Below are 9,222 nucleotides of genomic sequence, written 5' to 3'. Positions count from 1 at the left end.
TCAGTACAAGGATGGCAAGTTGTGCTCCTTTTATAATCAGATGTTGAGTATTGATTTCGGGAGGTACACTATTAATTCTGATGGTGTTTTGAGATTTTAAGACTGTATTAGAGTTCCTCATATTGGTCACTTTATTCAGTCGATTTTGCATGAGGCTTACAGCTCTAGATATTCTATTTATCCTAGTACAAATAAGATGTATAGAAATTTGAGACAATATTATTAGCGGGGAGGCATAAAGAGAGATATAGCATACTTAGTAACACGTTGCCTATGTTGCTAGTAGGTAAAGGCCAAGCATCAGCACCTTGGTGGTTTGATAAGAGGTTGCCCATTCCTGAGTGGAAATGGGAGTGGATTACTATGGACTTTATTAGTGGGTTGCCTCGTACTTCCCGTGGTTTCTAAGGAATCTGTGTTAATGTGGATCATTAGACCAAGTTAGCATATTTAATTCCTATTCAGCTGACCTTCAGTGCTGAGAGACTAACCTATCTCTATGTTCTTTTTGGGAGATAGTTCATTTACATGCGGTGCCCATTTCTATCATTTCAAAATGTGGTTCAGTGTTTACTTTGAGGTTTTGGAGAGCATTTTAGAAGGAGTCAGGTACTCAAGTAGATTTGAGTACAGCCTTTCACCTGCAGATCGATGGTCAGTCCTAGCAAACTATTTAGGTGCTCAAGGATATGCTCTAAAACTATGTTATGGATTTTGGAGGTCAGTGGGATCAACACTTAGCATTGGCATAGATGACATATAACAACAGCTAACATTTGAGTGTAGAGTTGGTGCCTTATGAGGAATCGTATGGTAGGAGATTTTTCTCTCTAATTGGATGGCTTGAGACTTTAAAAGTCAGACCTTGTGGTATGTATTTGGTTAAGGACTCATTGGATAGAGCCAGGGTGATTTGAGATAGGTAGAGAGTAGCCTAAAGTAGGCAGAAGGCCTACGCAGATCATCGACTCCGTGCCTTGAGATTTAGAGTTGGTCATCGTGTATTTCTTTGTAGTTTTTCCATGAAGGTTGTGATGAGATTTGAAAAAAAGGGAAAGCTTAGTCCTTGATATATTAGTCATTTTAAGATTCCCTACGTTGTTGGTGAGGTGGACTATAAGTTAGCTTTACCTTTGGATTTTGTTGTTGTTCATTCAAATTTCTATGTCTCTATGTTGCAGTAGTATATTCCTGATTTGTCTCATGTGCTTAGATGGAACTCAGTCTAGTTAGATGAGTATTTGACCTTTGTAGAGGAGCCCATGTTGATTATGGCTAGTGATGTGAGGCGGTTATACACCAGGGAGATTCTTGTAGCTAAGTTTCAGTGGATGCCCCGCCTAGTGGAGGAGGCCACTTGGGAGATTGAGAGTGAGATGCTAGCCCAGTATCCTCACTTGTTTGGGATTTTAGGTACTTTCTCATCTATTAAATTTTGTAAATAAAAGTTCCTTAGTAGTGGATGTTGTAATGAACCTTCTTGTTATTTTCTATAATTCCACTTATTTTCACTATTAGAGTTTTCCATAGCTACCCCAAGTCAATTATGACTTGCTGGAGTTTGGTCATCGGGCAGTTCTTTTGGGTTGTAGAGACAATTCCCTATTTAGGAATCTTTGTTGGTTCCAAATGTCCACCGAGCAAAAACTTTAGTAAAACGATCTCAGATGCAAATTTCGACTATGCTAGCAACTCTGGAATATCAATTTTATGCTAGGTAGACCCTTAGTTCGGATTCTATTGCACCCAAGCCCATTTTGACCTATTGGTCAGAAAGTCAAAAAACTAAAAGATATGGATGTGGGGACCATAATTGGTCTAAACGACCTTGGATGGAAAATTCGACTTCACCAATACATTTGGAAAGTCAAATTTAGTGGGGTTACATAGTTCATTTATGAAAATCAAAGTATGGCTGAGTTCCTAGGGTCAAAATAAATTTTGGATTCTGTTGGCACCAAAGCATTTCATGGCCCCATGATGACAGTCGCGCCATGGCGATCGCATCCCAAGTGAGGGTGATCATGATACCTCCATGTCTAGAGGGGCTATAAATAGGCCCCTTGGCCGCGAATTTAGCCCTTTTCACTTCTCCTTAAGACCTAGAAACTCCAGAATGACATGTTAACTTCAACTTGAGTCTTGGGTATGAGTTGGAAGCTTGTTTAATATATATTTTTGTGATTTACAATGGAGTTGAGGTGAGAATCCTTCATTTTCAAGCTTTAATTTCTTGAATCTTTTACCAAAACCCCAATTAGCTTGATGGCATTATTTTAGCCCATATAAGCTTGGTTTTCACTTGATTCTTGAGGATTATGATTCCATAATGATGTATGAACATTGGGTTGACCTCAAAAATATGTTTTCCATATGTGGGACCCAGTGTGGGTTTTGGTGTCATTTTTGGACCTGAAGAATAATGGTGCAATATAGGTGTCGATATTCTCGTAATGATGTGTAGATTGTGTTTTTGATAGGTTGGCACCTCGAAGAAGCTTCTCAAAAGAGAAAAGCAATAGTTTAGCAGCTCGTGAGATTCCTTTGGTTTTGAGGTAGGTTAGACTTACATCATATTAAATTGAGCTATGTTATAGTATAATTTTGATATCTTGTTAGATTGGGAAGGGTTCTAGGTGTTAGATTTGATAGATAGGAACAATTTGGGATTAGTTGAATTATTTAAGTCATTTGAACTCATAGGTTGGGATGCTTGACTTGTAGGCTAGAACCTTAGTTAATTGGACTTATTGTCTCATGAATATCATGAGAAGGCTCTAGTTTCTTTAGTTAGATGGGAGTGACCTTGTCACTCAAGTTAAGGGTGAGTAGACCTTAGTTGCATATATTGATGAAATTGCCTTAGTTGCTGTGGATGAGTTAAGAGTAGTGCTTGAGAAATACCTTTATTTTAGGACTATTATGGCTTGACAAACATCAAAGACTTGATTTAGATAACTTAACCTAGTCTCGGGTAGAAGTTAGACTTGAAATGTATTTTAGGTAATTAGTAGTGGGTTCTTAACCCACCTTAAGCTTGGATAACCTCGGTAAATGAATTTTGGTGATTGCATTCGAAAGGATGTATATGGTTGTTGACTAAATTATCTATAATTCTATTAATAGCTATGGATCATATTATTAATTAAGCCTATGACTATGTTATTATTTGAATCATTGACTAGACTACTATTTTGGTCTTTAGACTATGATATTACTCTTCTATGCTTTTGTCTTGTAACCAAACTAGTGATTATTCTAGAAATCTCTCTTGTTTCTAATATTGTGAGCCATGATACTACGGGCTCTAGAAGGAATATTTATTGACTACATTGGAAGCTATGCTACTAACCATGTTGAACTCAATAATTTTTTGTAATATTTATCCTATATATTCATATTATGGATAAATTTTCCTTGACGACGAATGATGAGATATGAAGGTATGCTTCTCCTTACTTCTCTTTTACTTTAGCCCTCGTAGGGCTTGTCATTTACTTTAGCCCTTGTAGGTCTTGTTCTTTATTATTAATATATATATTGATCTGATCATTATGCCCAGCAAGGCTGGAGGATATATTGATGTGATGATGGTTCTCGGCAAGGCTGGATAGCACTGATGTGATGATGATGCCCAGCAAGGCCGGAGGATATGATGATGATATAATAATACCCGGCAAGGCCGGAGGATGATTATTGATGTCCCTATAAGTGCACCTACCATTTTGGGTTATAGCTAGCCCAATATATGGAAAATATATACATTCTTTTATACGTAAACCCCCGTGTATGAAATAAGAATATAATGTCGACCTTAGGGTATTGGTTATAGATCACTAGTGTTGAATGCTATCAAATGGGAGTAGTTAGTGATTAATGGTAATTAGGAGGTTGTGATGGTTGTTGTTTAATGATGAATCAAGACTAGTTATTAAGTGGGAACTAGTTGTAAAATGAGGATTCACCTAGTGAGTAATGCTCGTATCAAACAAGTGCTAATTAAGATGTGTTGGCTACTAGAATAAGCTTTGTAATGACTAGTTGTCTATTAAATGAATATAGTAATTGATGGCTAGAGATTTAATGGACTAGTTAATGACAAAATATGGTAGTTAGTGAATATGGATAATATGTGACCAATGAGGGTAATAGTATAGACTTGATTGTACGGGTGATGTTGGTAACTAATGAAAGTTAGGTAAAATGTCTGAATGACGATAAATGTGGAATATGGTCAAGTAATTATAAGATTTGGATACGTTGTTGGGTAAATAGTTGTATTGTTATTATTTTCCTTGGTGTACTCTCCGGTGGTATGGGACGTCGTGATGGGTTCCTTTATTTTATGCACTAGTTGGTGTATGGGCACCAACTTTGTACTTGTGTTGTTTGTGATTTTACTTGTGTTGATTTATAATTTTGAGTCATTTATTTCTTATGCTTGATGATATTGTATGTAATGATGCATTATGATATTATTGTTCTAGTTTGATTACTTATTATATGCAGTGATGATGGAGATGATTCTGGTTCGATTTGTACCTTGACTTAGATATGTTTATCTTGCATTATATCATCTTTGTATCATAACTTAGCTCAGTCGGCCGATGATACCTACTGATACCCATTTTTTTGGTACTCATACTACTTTTGTACTTTTTTGGTGCAGATCTGAGTACTAGCTCCCATCGTTGAGTCGAGTTCATGCGGTGTTGATATTCCTGAGATAGGGTGAGCTTTTAGAGTTTTGAGTCCCCCATTTCCTTCTATCTTTGATTCATTAATTTATATTTGAAACCAATATATTGATATTTAAGATGCATAGGTTGTATTCCTATATCTATCATACTTAGATGCTTTTGTATTGATTATATCAGGTCGTAGAATTGGTATCCGTGTCTGGTTATCTATTTATATTAGAACTCTGTTTATGTATATCTTGTGTTTGTTGATATTTGGCCTAGTTTGGCATTTCTTACATAATAAACCTATTGTGCTAGCTCCGATTTAAGGTATTGTCTTACCCACTAGCGGGTTATAGTCGGTGTCATCGTGACTTGTAATAGGGTTATGATAAGACAACCCATCGGGCCTAAAGTGCTCATCCTTGACTTGATGACAAACTATACACTTAGACACAAAATTGGCCACATCTCTCTTCATATTGTTCCCCCAATTGATGTCTTTCAAGTCATGATACATCTTCGACAAACCAGGATGAACCGTATACCTCAACTCATGAGCCTCAGTCAAAACCCTTTCTTGCAGCCCATCAACCTTAGGAACACACAATCTACCTTGGTACCTTAAGATACCATCTCCACCAATTTCAAATGTCATTACCTTTTGCTGATCCACATCATCCTTAATTTGTATCAAGATAGGGAATAAAACCTAATTCTCCTTCACCTCTGCACAAAGAGATGACCTTACCACCGCTTGAACAATAACACCTCCATCCTCTGAATCCAAAAGACAAACTACAATATTAGCTAATTTGTAAATGTCCTTCCCCAATCCTCACTTCTCCTCATCCATATGAAACAAGCTACCCATGAACAACCTGCTAAGAGCATCAACAATAATATTAGCCTTACCTGGATGGTAGTGGAGACTCATGTCATAGTCTTTTAGCAACTCAAGCCATCTTCTTTGCCTGAGATTCAACTTCTTTTGGGTGAACACATACTTCGAGCTTTTATGTTCTGAATAGATATGAAAATGAACCCCATACAAGTAATGGAACCAAATTTTCAAAGCGAAAAACCAACGCTGCTAACCCTAAGTCACGAATCAGATAATTCCTTTCATTGACCTTTCACTACCTAGAAGCATAAGCCACAACCTTACCATTCTGCATCAACACGTAACCTTGTCCCATATGGAATGCATCACAGTACACAACAAACCATTAGTACCCCCAGATAGAGTCAAAATCGAAGCAGAAATCAACTTATTCTTCAGCTTCTCAAAACTACCCTCACAAGCATCAGACCACAAACTCTTCACCTTTTTCTGAGTCAACTTCGTCAACGGAGCAACAATAAAAGAGAAGATCTCCACAAACCTCCTATAATACCTGGGTAAACCCAAGAAGCTCCAAATATCGATTGGAGTTGTGGGGCTAGGTAACTTCTTAACCGCTTCAACTTTCTATAGATCTATCATGATCACCGCACTAGAAACAACGTGACCAAGAAAGATCACAACATTCAACCAAAATCACACTTTGAAAACTTAGCATACAATTAATGATCCTTAAGAGTTTGCAACACTACTCAGAGGTAAGTGGCATGATCCTCCTCACTCTTAGAATATACCAAGATATTATCAATAAACGTGATCATAAATAAATACAAGAACTGTCTGACTGCCCGTTCATAAGATCCATAAATACAGTCGAAGAATTAGTCAACCCCTATGACATAACCAGAAACTCGTAATGACCATATCGGGTTCAGAAGGTAGTCGTAAGGACGTTCGCCTCCCTAATCTTCAACTAATGATAACTTTATCGAAAATCAATCTTAGAAAAGGATCTAGCATTCTGAAGTATGCCAAAGAGATCATCTATCCTAGGAAGAGGTTACTTATTATTCACCATTACCTTATTCAAATGTTGATAATCTATAGACATCCGAATAGAACCATCCTTATAATGTATGAAAGGTTGGAGAGCATCGCACGGGGATACATTAGGATGGATGAAACCCTTAGAGAGTAGATCCTTTAACTGCTTGTTAAGTTCTTTCAACTTAACTAGAGCCATTCTATATGGAAGAATAGATATAGGACGGGTATCCGGTAGAAGATAAATCCCAAAGTCTCTTTCTTTATCGGAAGAAATATCAGGAACATCATCAAAAAAACTTCAAGAAATTCATTTACAATGAAGACAAATTGTAAAGAGGGAACCTTAGAACTAGGATCTTTAAACCGAACTAGATGATATAGACACCCCTTGGAAATCAACTTCCGATCTCTAAGATAAGAAATGAACCTTCCCTTAGGAATGTGGAACTTCTTTCCCATTCTATTAAAGGTTCATTTGGGAATTAGAAACTGACCTTACAGGTCCAACAATCTATGAAGCGAAGGATGAATGAAGCCAATTCATCTCCAAAATCACATCAAAGTCTACCATATCCAATTCAATTAGACCCACCAATGTCTCCCTATCACCAATAGATACCACACAAACCCTATAGACCCTTCTAGCCATAATAGAATTATCCACCGGGGTAGACACAGAGAAGGTATCAAAAATACACTCAAGACTAAAAGTAAAATAAACAGCCACATAAGGGGTTACATAAAAAAGGGTAGAACTAGGATCAAGCAGATAATATATATCACGAGGGAAAATCTCCAATATACCAGTAACAACATCAGGAGATACCTTAGATTCTTGATGGGTGACAAGAGCATAAAGACAATTCTGACCAGTGTCGGTACCAGAAGTGGCACCCATTGGTGCAGGGCCTGATGAAGTAGCAACTAGAACCTTATCAGTTTAAATACTAATATTTATTGATGAACAGTTCCTCTAAATATGAGTTAGCCATATTTAAAACACAGATTTCTCCCCTCGTCACAATAACCATAGTACATCTGTCCACAGAATCTTCAAGGAGGATAAAATAAAGTTAACTGAGCTCCACCAACCTGGGTTCGGGCACCCTGTGTCTTAAACCCACTGTCAGCCTAAAAGCGATGATCACCAAATGGCTTAGGATATGGAGCACTAGCCATCAACATTTCATGTACCACTTGATGCTTGTCACCTTATAAGGTCTTAAACCCATCTTATCAGCTTCAAAATTTTTAAATCCTTAGAAAGTTTTCATATACATTTTTCAAGTGAAAATATTCAGTATTTTATGTATGACATCTTTAAATGTTTGGATTGGAAATCAAATAATTTTTATGCTTATCAAAAAGCATCCTTCCCTGTCACTTGATAAATACTTATATGTCAGCATGCTTAAATAAATATACAAGACGGATCCTCATAATCTTTTAGAACATTACGCCAATATTATATCAAAGATATTATTGATGATATATCATTTTTATTGGTTCAAAATATGACATAATATTTTGAGATCTCATCACTTCATTATTTTCAGGTACGTGAACATTTCATAAGGTTCCATGAAGTGTTATATCGTAGAATTTTAAGAAACACGTTACTTTTTTATTATGATCATTTTCTCCTTATGTCTTTCAAGCATTATTTCATTTGAAATCGACTGGTCTACCATGCTTTACATATGCATAGACTTTGTCCTTTAGGGACACATAATAGAAACACTTGCAGCTTAAATATGAGATTAATTTTGAGTCAGCAAATGCTTTTGACATTTGACTTAAATTATCTTTTGAATGAGCATCTAATGATAATTCCTAAATAATTCGTAGCTACTTATAATCGCTCACTTATGTAAGGAAAGATAACATACATCCTCCATCTTCTTTGATAGATCCATCTTTGTGCAACATTGTATATCCATTAATGGTATACCACACATCAAAACTATTAGATGAAAAATACATGGTTCCTGGCCCTGAACTAAATTTGAGTGGAAAATTATCATAATCTATTAATTTGCTGCATACAAGTACTTTTGTGTAAAATATATCATATTTCAAACGAACACATGAAGCTTTGTTCTCATAAATAATGATTTAGCTAATTTTCTAAAGGCATTTAATTCCAAGCCAACTTGAATATTTATCGGTATGAAAATTATGTTCTTAACTCAAATTATATTGAGCAAATAATTTTTATGAATGTCAAACTGTAGTTTGTGTACATATGATCATCTTATATCGATACATCTTAAATATATATCACATGATATGTGAAAAGATCCTTATTCACCTTTAATACTTTTAAACTTTAAGGAATTCAATCCCAATATTAGTTGGTCCAACCAACTTATCATGAGAACAAACAAAATGAATAATTCTTTCAAGAATCTTCTAGTTCTTTATTACATGTTTAATAATTAATATGCACATCTTCCAGATGTCATAATTGTTCATGCCAATGTATGAACTTATTTGTACTACCAAACTCTATGTTTATCATGACATGTGCTTTTTATTTTAGTAAATATTCAAATTTACTATTACATGAATAATTTTTTGGATTTACTATTCGAGAGTAAATTTCTGAACAATTCCTCTCAATTATTCTGCATTTTCAAGAGGTGAGTT

This window comes from Capsicum annuum, unplaced genomic scaffold (genome assembly GCF_002878395.1).
Source record: "Capsicum annuum cultivar UCD-10X-F1 unplaced genomic scaffold, UCD10Xv1.1 ctg3223, whole genome shotgun sequence".
Taxonomy (NCBI): Eukaryota; Viridiplantae; Streptophyta; class Magnoliopsida; order Solanales; family Solanaceae; genus Capsicum; species Capsicum annuum.
The sequence above is the reverse complement of the archived record's forward strand: the minus strand, read 5'-3'. Positions refer to the sequence as shown.